This window comes from Hipposideros armiger, unplaced genomic scaffold, assembly GCF_001890085.2.
Source record: "Hipposideros armiger isolate ML-2016 unplaced genomic scaffold, ASM189008v1 scaffold_254, whole genome shotgun sequence".
NCBI classification, from domain to species: Eukaryota; Metazoa; Chordata; class Mammalia; order Chiroptera; family Hipposideridae; genus Hipposideros; species Hipposideros armiger.
Genome location: NW_017731604.1, coordinates 1,081,152 through 1,094,374, shown reverse-complemented (window position 1 = coordinate 1,094,374; position 13,223 = coordinate 1,081,152).

Genomic DNA, 13,223 nt, shown 5'->3' with positions numbered 1-13,223 from the left:
CTCTAAGCTCAAGGTGCTGTGTTACAATCTTAGTTGTGGGTGGGTGTAGCCACCATCCCACACGGGAGTTGAACCCAGCAGCATTGTTAAGAGCGCACGCTCTATCCACTGAGCCATCCTGGTGGCAGCTCAGCTCAAGGTGCTGAGTTCAGTCTTAGTTGCAGGTGGGCGTAGCCCACCATTGAACAGGCAGTCTTGTCGTTAGGCACACGTGCTTTCACCAGTTCAGCCACCCTGCCACCTGTTGGCAGCTCAGCGGCAGCTCAGCTTGGGCACAGCGTCACTGGCCCATGTGGGAATTGAACCAGTGGCCCTGTTGCTCAGAGCTCGTGCTCTTAAGCTAACTCTTGACCAACTGAGCCACTTGGCTGGCCCTCAAGATAAAATTAAAATGTCTGATTTGTTAGCTTTTGCCTAACTCTCTAACCTCATTTCATATCTCTTCCCAGAACACCCCCTTATCTCCAGCTGCAAATAACTACTTTTTTTATTACATGGGACATCCAAACAGAATTAGACTCCATTATGACACCATCCTGAAAATGGTCTTGCCTAGTTTTATCATTTCTGGGAACTAGAATGTTGGCCATAATGATAAGGAAGGGCCTACATGTTAGAAGGTACTTTTTTATGGCTCTTTCATACTTCTGCACATTTTGCAAGCAGAGGTACTAATGGATCTTTTGTTTTCAACTATATTTTCCAGGATGTTTGTATAGAGAACAACCTTGCAAAGTAAAGATAGTGTCTTCTTCCTCCAGAGCAAATGGCAGGTTAGTTTACTGTCCAGTATGATAAAGGTAATGTCTCCCTCCAAAGAAAAAGTCAGGCCGGTTTGCTTACTGCCCATTATAAAAGATCAGGTTCCCTAACTAAGCTCAGGGTTCCTCAGTTTGATGCAAGCCCATTGCATGTGCAACACCCACCAGGATCCTTTTATGTGACCCCTGTAGGACTTGGGTGGCAAGGTTACTGGTGCTCAGAGAATCTCGATCTAGTCTTTTAGGGAGGGTAGGTCAGCAAGACATTTTCCAAAATATATATTTTTAGCCACAGAAAATAATTTAATATAATTATAGAAAAATATCACATGTTCATTTATTGATAGCTTTTGGATTATGCATCTCCTTAGATATATTCAGTAAAACATATAATTTAAAGCCAATATGAAGAATATGTCTTTGATAGAACATAAAAAGATTATTTTACATAAATACAGAATTTATTTCTATAGTTGCTATTTTCAAACTATTATTTCAGTCATTAAAAGTAGTACTCAATTTAGTCCAATCACTTAAACTCAGAGCAGTGCAATAGTTTAGATAACCTTTTTGGGAAATTAGTCTTTTTTCCAATTTAAATGTTGAGACTTTCAGAACAAATGTGATTTGAGTTAGGTCTTGAGAGTTGGATAGAAATTCACTAGGCAGGAAAAAAAAAACAGCATAAGCAGTCTTTTTCCTCTCAGCTTTAGATAAAATTCTCACTAAAAGAACACTTAATTATGCCAGGCATATGAGAAGGCAAAATGCTTTTTACAAATGTTGCTACTTTTAATTCTCACTATTATATCTCTATTATTAATTCTCATTATAATTATCACTAGATTATGGTTGAGGATTCTGAAGCTCAAAGGGGTGAGTTACTTGTTTAGAGTCACCCAGCTAAGAAGTGGCTGAGCTTGGATTTGAGTCTCTCTGGCTCTAAAGCCCATGCTCTTTTCCATGTGTTACAACACGTTCCCCTTTGCTCAGTCCTTTCTCTTAGCTCATTTCTTCTGATCTGATTCGTGCCACAGTGGTCTGTGAGACAATCAGCTGGATTTAGAGAGGCCCCGGAAGAGGGAGAGGTCTGGGACCTATTCCTGTTACTTGTATAGGGAGTGAAGTAGTGAAGGTAATCTCCCAAAACTCAGTTTATGGTCTTTATCTGACCATCAGATTAGGGGTAGTAAACAAAAAAGTGGCACCCCTATAGATCAGGGACAGAAATTGAGATGGACAGAAATTGAGATCTACAGATGGACATCATGGAAATGAGTGTTCTGTGGAAGTTGAAGAATTTCTTTATGAGTCAATCTTCAGTGACTTGGACCAGTGAGGATCAGATGCAGGGGATAAAGTATGCCATCCTTGAGAAGCTGTAGTGATGTTATGGCTCTTTAGTAGACTTCAGTCACAGGTGGGTCTAGAGCTACAAAAGCCATTGGGGAATTTAGTGCATTAGATTAACTGCAATCTTTCAGTATCCTGCTTTTTAAAATTAACTCCAGTGTTCATGCAAGGTATATTTGGTTGCCAGTTATAGAAATTAACTCTTTTTTTAAAGATTTTATTGGGGAATTGGAGGAGGGGAACACACAAGTTGCTGTCCTGTTGTTCTTCAGTCTAGTTGTGGAGGACATTGTTTCACTGGCCCATGTTGGTATTATCGTTGCGCTCTTCCCGGGTGAGGCAGATTGGTTGCCTGCCTCTGGACGGTCGCTCACCACGGCTCTTGGCAGCTCACACCAGCTGCCGGCCTCTCACGCTGGCTGCCGGCCACACACGGTAGCCCATGGCAACCCACTGCCACAGGGGCTGCAGCCTACGCCGTCGCCGGCGACTCACGGCAGCCCAGCTCCAGGTTGAGCTGNGCCTACGCCGTCGCCGGCGACTCACGGCAGCCCAGCTCCAGGTTGAGCTGTTGTTCAGCATCTTAGCTGTGGAGGTCAGTGTCACTGGCCCTCATGTGGGATCCGAACCGGGGCTCTGCTGCTCAGAGTTGGCATCCCAAGCCAGCTCTTAACCAACGCGCCACTCAGCCGGCCCTAGAAATTAACTCTTGAAGACCAGCTTCCTCTTCTTATTTATCATAGCCAATCATCAGTTTATCATAACCAATCATGGCTATTCAAAAATGGAAATTTCAGCCCTCCAGTCTATATGACTGCACCAGGTATGCATGCATTCAGCAGCAATAAACAGGACATCCAGCTACAGTTACTTAAACAAATAAGGTATTTTCTCATTTAATAAGTCTAGATATAGGGGATTATTGGTGTTGACAGAATAGTTTAATGTTACAGCCAATATTTCAGTGAACTTCCTCACATGGTTGCAAGATGGCTGCTTGAACTTCAGCCATCATAGCCATGATCATAGCAGAATAAAGGAGGAAATTGATAAAAGAAAGTGCTGTCTTGTTCCTTTTTATCAGGAAAGCAAAGCATTCACAGAAATGTTAATCAAATTTCCCCTTATATTTTATTGGCCTGAACTAAGTCTTAAGGCTACCTCTAGCTTTAAAGGGGGCAGGGAAAGTGAGCTAGGTACATTGTTGCCCTGAATAAAATCTCAGGTCTGCAGCAAGGAAGAATATGAAAATAGATACTATATTGATAGCTAAAGGTCGCTGTTACAATTACCTGCCAGCTCAGCTCCCTGCAGTAAACCCAGCATCTGTTTAGCCTAATCAAAGTCATTGTCCAACCCAGGGAAATGATGGAACGTAGTGAGAAGGGCTGCCTTACTGGGCCTGTAGTTGGGATAACTTCTCTAAGAAGGGATACAGAAGGGTCTGTGTAGTATGTAGACTTCTAAGAGGACACTCAATGATCCCTGCCTCCTAGTATTCGTTTCCAGTGTAACTCCTTCCACTTGAATGAGAGCTTGTGACTTGCTTCTGATGAACAGAATGTGGTCAAAATCATGGGATGTCTTTTTCAAGATTAGGTTACAAAAGACTGTGACTCCATCTTGCTAGCGGACTCTATCTGCTTCTTAGCTTGTAGCTTTGATGAAACATGCTGCCATGTTGAATTGGCTCATGTAGCAAAGAACTAAGAGCAGTCTCTGTCCAATAGCTAGCAAGAAACCGAGGCACCCCAGTCCACAAGTAATTGAATCCTGACAGCAACTATGTGAACTTGGGGGTAGATTTCCCAAATTTGAACTCTGAGATGACTACAGCCCAGCCAATACCTTGATAATTAATTGCCTGTGAAAGACCCTGAAGTGGTAAACAAAATCAAGCTGTGCCTGGTTTTCTGATCTAGAAACTGTGAGACAATATATGTAAGCTGTTTTAAGCTGCTAGATTTCATGGGCAATTTGTTTCACAATAAAAAATGACACAGGAAGGAAATGATGGACATTTGAGCATCGAACTTTTTGCCATGGACTGACAATTCATGAGTCAGATGCCTTCTCTTCTACTCTCTCTTCCCCAAGCTGTCTGCTTGTGTAGAGAAAACACTTTCTAATATTTAAGTTAGAGAAATCTTAAAGTGGAACTAAATAAAAAAATAGGCAAATGAGTTCCCCATGTCTGGAGGTATTCAAGCAAAAGCTATATGACCATCTGTTAGAGATTTTGTGGAAAGGATTCAGGCATCATATGAATGGTTGGAGGAGATCAGTGTTTTCTAACCCTTTTCACATTATAGAAAATAATATTTTTACGGCACACTGCAAATCAACAACAAGGCTGCTTGTGGCCCAAAGTGACCAGTTACTCCAGGTTCCGCCCAACCATTCTGAGGGCAAAAGGGATTCAATACCTCTGCACACCTGTCATTCATTCATGGCACACTACTGTGTCTTAATCCATTGATTTGGAAGCTCAAGACTGGATGACTTAAGGTTTTCACAATAGAGCAATGGTTTTCATGATGTGATCCTCAGAAGATCAGGGTCAGCATAACCTTAGAACTTGGTAGAATGCAAACTCTCAGCTCAACCCTAAACCTACTTAATCAGAATCTCTGGGGATGGGGCCCAGCAATCCTTGTTTCACAAAGCCCTCCAGACAAAACTGGGTTTAAATTTTTACCCTTGAACTTCCTGGCTGTAGTCTGGAGGAAATATATTTGCTTCTTTAGAACTCAGTTACATTAGCCATAAAATTGACTGAATAAGACATTATGATGGATTACATGATATAGCATTTATAAAGTGCCTAGTGTAGTGCTTGACACATAATAGGCATTCAATAAATGTTAATGCTATTTTTGTTGACAAAAATGAACTGAATTTATTTTAAAGAGCATTTATGAACATATTCTGCAGTTTACTAATTGCATAAAAGGATAAAGAAGAAAAAAATCACCCATAATTTCCCTTCATAAAGATTTTCACATTCAACATTATAGTGTCTATCATCTAGTGTTTTTTCTACACCCAGTTACACTTATAATAAATAAACTACAGTTTCTAATTGTGAGTAATGGCTATATACTGCCAAATCTTGATTATCTGCTTGACTGTCTACTTTGTGGATCATTAGTGGCAAATTGAAATCCCAAGCTGGTTTCCCTCTGCCACACAGCATTTGTCTGTGCTCCCGTCTCCTGTCATCATTTAATATTTGCTTGGGAATGAAAATTCATTTTCATATTGGCCTAAGGGAAACAAGTTGCCAGGAAATCAGAGGTGGCCTGCTAGAAATGGGACTCAGATTACGGGAGACTTCATTCCTCTCCATGAAGGCAGGACTTTGAAAATTGGCCCTTGGAGTACCTACTATGTTCAAGGAACCATATTCAATAAAAAAGATGCATCAGACACACTCTTAATGAAGAGTCCAATTTACTAAGGGAGGTAAAATAGGAATATTGAGAGTTACAATATAGGACTGGTCAGTTCAATTTAATTAAAGAAATATTTATAGACTATCTCCTATGTTCCAGGCATCTGGCTAAGTGATGGGATGCAATGATGAATAAGATGTAATTCCAGTTCTCAAGGAACTCACCACTTAGAGAGGACAAGAAACACATATAACTCAGATATTGGCTGGACTTGCCTTACTTCTCAGAGATCGTACAATAATTGGTTTTTGACTCTATCATTCCATGATATATGAACTCCTGAATCTTCCCATGATTTTTATGCTCACTTGTGGGGCTTAATATCTTCTTGCTTTCCTTGGACTCTGGCCTATGGCTACTATATCTACACATGCTGTCTGTGTTTTATTCCAATAAAATTTACACATAGAGCTCAGTCCTTTACCAGTTTTCACAAGAAATCTATTCACAAAAATCCTTTCATAAGTTCTATATTTTATTGATGATTTGGAGATAATAAGGAAAGGTCAGAACATGAATATGGCTTTCTACCATCTTCTTTCTCTTCCACTCATCTCTTCTCTTATCCCCTTCCCTCCCAGATTTCTCCCATCGTTTCAAACACTTATTCCTCTGTTTTGCAGATCACTTCTGCTCTCTCTGGCCCCTCCCTGCTAAATTGCCTACCCAATTCATCAAAGATATGTGGCCAAACAAAGAGCCCCTTTTGTATTTATTTTTTAAGACAAGAATGCCATTTATTTTTAAAATTTTATTAAATTTATTGGGGTGGCATTTGTTAATAAAATTATATAGGTTTCAAGTGTACAAATATCCTTCCATCATCATTTATTTGACCCTCCTTAGCTTTTTGTAACCTCCTCCAACACTCCCTCTGTTGTCTGTGTCTATGAGGTTTTGTTTCTTTGTTTGTCTGTTGCTTTCAGTTTTATATCCCACATATGAGTGAAATCATATGGTTCTTGACTATTTCTGTCTGACTTATTTTGCTTAGCATGATAACCTCAAGATCCATCCATGTTGTCACAAATGGAAGTATTTCATCTTTTCTTATGGCTGATTAGTATTCTATTGTGTATACGTACCACATCTTCTTTATCCAATCATCTATTAAAGGACACTTTGGTTGTTTCCATGTCTTGGCCCACCATGAATAATGCTGCAATGAACATAGGGATACATATATCTTTACGAATAAATGTTTCAAAAATTTTGGTGCGGATACCCAGAAGAGAGATTGCTGTGTCATATGGTAACTCTAGTCTTAATTTTTTGAGGAAACTATACTGTTTTCCATAGTGGCTGCACCAATTTACATTCCCATCAACAGTGTATAAGGGTTCCTTTTTCTCTACAACTTCCCCAAACACTTGTTATTATTTGTCTTGTTGATGATAGGCATTCTAACAGGTGTGAGGTGGTATCTCATTTTGGTTTTGATTTGCATTTCCGTAATAGTTACTGAAGTTGAGTATCTTTTCATGTATCTGTTGGTCATTTGTATGTCTTTTCAGGAGAAGTATCTGTTCAGGCCCTCTGCCCATTTTTTTAACCCACATATATGTGGGCAAATAGTTTTCAACATAGGAGTCAAAAACATACAATGGAGAATGGTTTTAGGAAAATTGGAAAGCCACATGCAAAAGAATGAAACTAGACCGCTATTTGTCACCATAGAAAAATTAACTCATAATGGATCAAAGACCAAAATGTAAGGTCTGAAACGATAAAATACATAGAAGAAAATATAGGCACTAAACTTATGGACCTTGGCCTCAGAGAGGATTTTATGAATTTGACTTCAAAGGCAAGGGAAGTAAAAGCAAAAATGAATGAATGGGACTATATCAAGCTAAAAACATGTCTGCACAGCAAAAGAAACCATCAACAAAACAAAAAGGCAACTAACCAAATGGGAGAAGATATTTGCAAACAACCCTTCCAATAAGGGGTTAATATCCAAAATACATAAAGAAGTCATACAACTCAACAATAAAAGAGCCCCCTTTTTAAATATATCACTTTGCAAGAAAGTTAGCTTATATTTAGCAAATCTAATTTTGTATTATATCTATAAATAAATGAATTAGTGTGGCATACCTTAATTGCTTTCCTCCTTTTTCCTTGCCAACAGAACCCTAAATTTGTTCTGGGAAGTAATTTTACTGGCTCCAGGCAAGATACTCACTTTTCTAGCTTCCTTACAGTCAGGGTGGCCATGCACCCAATTTTGACCAATAATAATAAGGGAATCGGCTTGAGGGAGCTCCCAGGAAAGCTTTTGCTTTTCTAATAAAATGGAAAGACGTAGCTGGTGCTGCTTTCTTACCCCAGGGAAAAGACCCACCTGAAATATGGTGGTTATCCCTGTTCCATTCAAGTATGCTTAAGGGTTATGATTATGTTGTAATAGCGTGGCAGCTCTTGTTCAGCCTTGTAGGTTGTGGGGTGGAGGAACAGGATAAGGGGAGCAGAATTCCTAGAGAGAGCTTCTGCGTAGATAATCCCATAGGCACTTGATACAACAAAGTTAGAAAAAAATAGTATTGGGGATGTGAAGAGGTTTTGTTTGTATTGGCTAGAATACCCCAGAATGCCCAAATTCTTCCTTGCTCTTCTCTCAGTTGTTCCCTGAGAGAAGAACAATAAAAAATGGTAAACAGAGAATTATGTTGTTATTAGTTGGACCTGGGCCCAATATGTCCAAGACAGAGTTCTGGAAAACCTGATTTGAAGTACATGGTACAGGCTTGAGGCCTAAAAGAGGCTGCTACCTCCCCTGCTCAGCATGAATAAAAATATTGCCACCATTTTATTACCTGCAGGGCACAGGAACCTTAGGTGAAGAGGAATAACTTTGATGATCCCAGTAGAATGGAAAGAGGAACAGCTGAGAACCAGCCCATGCCCAGTGGCCTGGCCTTTAGTCTATGAACCCATTCCTCAGTTCACAAGTAAAATGTGATCCAAGCAGTGACTTTCTATCTGATCTATCAGTTTGGTGTTCCATCCTGTTTAGGAAGTGGGAAGTAAAGAGTAGGAAAAGGTGCAGAAAGCATCTGTTAGAGATTTTTCTGATGTGCGTAGAGGGACCGAGAATTCTTCTCTCTGACCTCTTCAGGTTTCATAGCCAAGATGGTAATAAGCCCGCTTGAGGGAGAAGAGCCATCGGAATATCATGGAAGTTCTGTTCCTCCTTTTGTGATATCATCTCCTTGACATTCATCATTCTTCTATGTATCCTCCCAGGACCACAGCCGCACAGCACATGAAAAATGTACCCACTATTTTATTTCCTATCTCAAATTATTCTTATCTACAGTTGTCCAAACTTGTTCAACAAGTACATCATAGTAACATAGTCCAGATAATGCAACATTAGCTCAGCAATATAATGTCTTACATTTGAACAATATGAAAACCTTCGAAGATTAAGTTTCTGCAAAGACAGAGTCCCATACGGAAACCTGCTTCTTTTGTAGAAATTAAATTCCCAAAGCAGTTAAAGCCAAAAATGATCTTCTCCTCAATTTTTTATTTTTGTTTACCTTAGCCAGATGGAATATCACCCAGATGCCTGGGTGGATGGAGCCTGGTTTCCTTCAGCAACTACAGATTTGGCTCCATTACACTGAGATTGTAACTCTAACACTTTGGAAGTTGGGTTTATACAACTTCAAGTCTCCCTTGGGTCTCACTTTTCTCAAGTTTCACTAACACACTCATAAAATGTAGGACCAAGTGCTTATGACAATCCCAAGCAAACATAATGTTCCCATGTTATTGTTATTACCTTATTGCTTGGGAATAAGGATGGAGGGTGAACAGAAAAAAAAAGCTAAGATCTTGTTGTAACTTCATCTGTATACCTATTAATTTGAACTAATTGTGCAGTGTCTATAACCTATTAAATACAATTCAACTGAGAGAAGTTGTCTGTCAAGAGATCAAGTAAACTTTCACATTTATTTTCTTAAAGCCTTGTGCAATCTCAAATATTTATTAGTTCTGTGCTGCTACCATTGGCACTTACCAAACATAGATTCATGGCAGTATTGTTTTCCATCAGCTTTTGAATTCTCCAGACTTTGGTTAACAAATAGCAACACAAATTTTCTTCTACCATCTAAATTTTCCTGCCACAGGAGGATGGGACCTGTCTCCGAGAAATATACAATTATTCAGCTCCAAGTGAGAGACAGGGTGGGTTGGGAAGTGTGTGAGAGAAAGATACTGTCCTTCTGATCAATGCTTAAAAGCATATGCACCAATATTCTTTCTACCTAAAGGGTCCTTTCCTGGCTGGCCATAAGGAGAACTTCCTTTCTCCATGTGGGTCTCTGCCCTTTAATCTATCTCTTCAGCTACCTCTTCAGTCTACATTCACCATAGGATCTCCTACTTCAGGACAGAATCTTTTTTCCTACTAATACCAGCTGCAACTGTTACTAAATATAGGGGGTTGCTCAAAATATTTCCTGGTGTAGAGCAATGGGAAAATGTGGTTGAAACGTGGCTGACTTAAAACCTAAGGTTTCCTGATGATGGCACTTCTGTTCCCAAGCTCAAATCCAAATGTTACTCTTCTCTGGCCAGCCACAAGGCACAGTAATCTGAATTAATGCCAGTACTCATAGAGAGACAGGGAGAGAGAGTGGAGGGGCAAAGGGAAAGAGGGAAAGAAGGGGGGAGAGAGAGAGAGAGAGAGAGAGAGAGAGAGAGAGAGAGAGANAGAGAGAGAGAGAGAGATGCTAGAATTGCTATAAGGTAGGCTCTGGCTCTCCTACCACATCCACAACAGAGATAGAGGAGGAATAGGAATGGAAGGGCCATGCATGGACATGGAACTTTTTTTTGCAGACAATGATCCTACCTGCTGTTAAATCTGACCCAATCAGTCATGCCATCTAACCTATTGGGTTGTCGGAAAAGTCATGACGTATTTTTTCTATGTTCTTTGTTGCAAAAATGCCTCATGACTTTTCTGACAACCCAATATATTATCAGCATTCCCTTTTCTTGAAACAAAATGAGGATAGAGCAGGGTAGAAAGACAGGTACCTTCTTGGTCCAGGTAGAGGGCCTGAGTTCTACCTTCTCTGCTAAAATAGGAATTATTCAGGCAGAATGGTTGTGGGGGGAGATACAGTTTTTCAGTTAAAGGGAAAAAAATAAGCAAAGATACAGGAGTGTTAAACAGCATGATATGGGAGAACAGTGTGTGTGTGTGTGTGTGTGTGTGAGTTTTTTTGGAAGGAAGATAAATTCAATTTAAACTAGATTGAGCAACAAAAGAAATTTAGCATGAGGATAGTATCTTACAGAACCCAAAAACACTAAGGCAGGTGGGCTTAAAGGAATAAGCTGGATCCAGGGACTCAAGTGCTATCTGGAGTCTCCCTTTCTCATCTCTGCATCTCTCTATGTGTCTGTTTCATCTTTTGTAGCAGACCAGCTTTTTCTATTTCCCAGACCATATGGCATAAAAATGGCTGCTGCCAACAGCTCTAAAGTGTACACTACTCAGCATAAGAAAGCAGCCAGAGTGGGCCGAAATCTCTTAGTCTAGATTCCAAATTTCTAAGAAAGGACCACTTCAAGTGATAGAAATGTTTTTATTTCCCACCCCTGATTCCTTTTCTCTATTTCCCATGGGCAGAAATCTGGGTGAAATGCAATTACAAAAAGATATACATTCCTCATTTCAGATACCAAAAGAATACATTCCTCCTTAATCTATGAATATGAATATACATATACATGTATATATTCTGCTACAATCTAGTGAAATTCCTAAATGAAAGCTCTTTAAGCAGGGGATATACAGATTGTTTCATTTATTGAGGGTTTACTATGTGCCAAGTACTATTCCATGTATTAGAGACACGGCAGTGAAAAAAATAGACAAAAATCCCGGTCTTCATGAAGCTTCCATTCAAGTGATGCAACTAATTCCTCTTTGGTGCATATAGGCAGCCTATTTTTCAAGAAATGGTACAGCAGTCTTGACATAGCTCACATAAATTGGTCATAATCTAGTAATTTTACCTGTTTCTGTGAGAAGGTAAAATTATTGTGTGATAACAGGGTCTCCCTTTGGTGAGTTTTTCTTTTTTTTTTTAAAGATTTTATTGGGGAATTGGGAAAGGGAACAGTGTTGGGGAATTGGAGAAGGGGAATATTGTGTTTTTCTAGGACCCATCAGCTTCAAGTCAAATTGTTGTCCTTCAATCTTAGTTGTGGAGGGCGCAGCTCAGCTCCAAGTCCAGTATCGCTTTCAATCTAGTTGCAGGGGGCACAGCCCACCATCCTATACGGGAGTCGAACTGGCAACTTTATTGTTAAGAGCTCACTGGCCCATGTGGGAATAGAACCGGTGACCCTGTTGCTCTGCTCTAACCAACTGAGCTGCCTGGCCAGCGATTTTTTTTTTAAGCAAGGAAGAACACATTAGCATGGGAAGATGATGAGCTCAGTTATGGAAAAAATGCATTTGAATTGCTTGGGGGGGTGCATCCAGGTGAAGATGTCTATTGAACAGTTGGATCTACTGATCTAGATATCATGAGGAAGGTCTAAACTAGCAGTATAGATTTAAAAGTCATCCATGTATAGGTACTAGAGTATGGAGAATAGAACAAAAGAAATAGGCCATGAGCAGAACCATGGGATAACAGGAACATTTAATAGGTAGGTAGAAGGAGAAGGATCCATGAAAATTACAAAAGTAAAAAAGCTAGGGCCACCCAAGTGGCTCATTTGGTTAAGAGCGCGAGCTCTGAGCAACAGGGTCGCTGGTTCGATTCCCACATGGGCCAGTGAGCTGTGCCTGAGCTGAGCTGCCACTGAGCTGCCAACAGGCAGCAAAATGGCTCAGCTAGTGAGAGCACGTGCTCTTAACAACAAGGTTGCTGGTTTGACTCCTGCATGGGATGGGGGGCTGCACCCCGCCGCAACTAAGATTGAACATAACACCTTGAGCTGAGCAGCCTGATGGTGACTGGACTTGGAGCTGAGCTAGCTGCACTCCCCACAGCTAAGATTGAAGGACAACTTGGCTGTTCCCCCTTCCCAATTCCCCAACACTGTTCCCCTCCCCCAATTCCCCAATAAAATAATCTTAAAAAAAAAAAGCTAAAGAGGAAGGAAAAGAAAAAGTAGAATGTATGTGTCTGGAAGTCAAACGAGTAGAGAATTTCAAGCATGCTAAAGTAATCAACACTATCATATGTGGCACTGAGGTCCAATAAGAAAGGGAGTTAAAAGTGCCCTTGCATAGGGAATTTTGTCAGTAATTGGTGTTCTTAACAAATGAGGTTTCAGTGGAGAAAGAGAGATAGGTGAAATCCTATTACGATGGTTGAAAGGTGAATGGGAAGTGAAGGAATTGAGGCAGTAAACGTAGATAACTACTTTTGATAAGGAAAGGAATAGGGTAACAGGAGAAACATCAAGAAAACTAGAGGAGGCTCCAGGATAAAAGGAAAATGCATTTTTTTTTAAAGAATGGAAGAGCTTTGACTATGTTTATAGGCTGAGGGGAATGAGTCAGTAGAGAGGGAGAGGTTTAAGGTATTGAAGACAAAGGAAAAGTGATAGAATAAGATCTCTGAGGGGCTGGTTGGGTGAGACAAGGATCAGGAAATCAGATGGA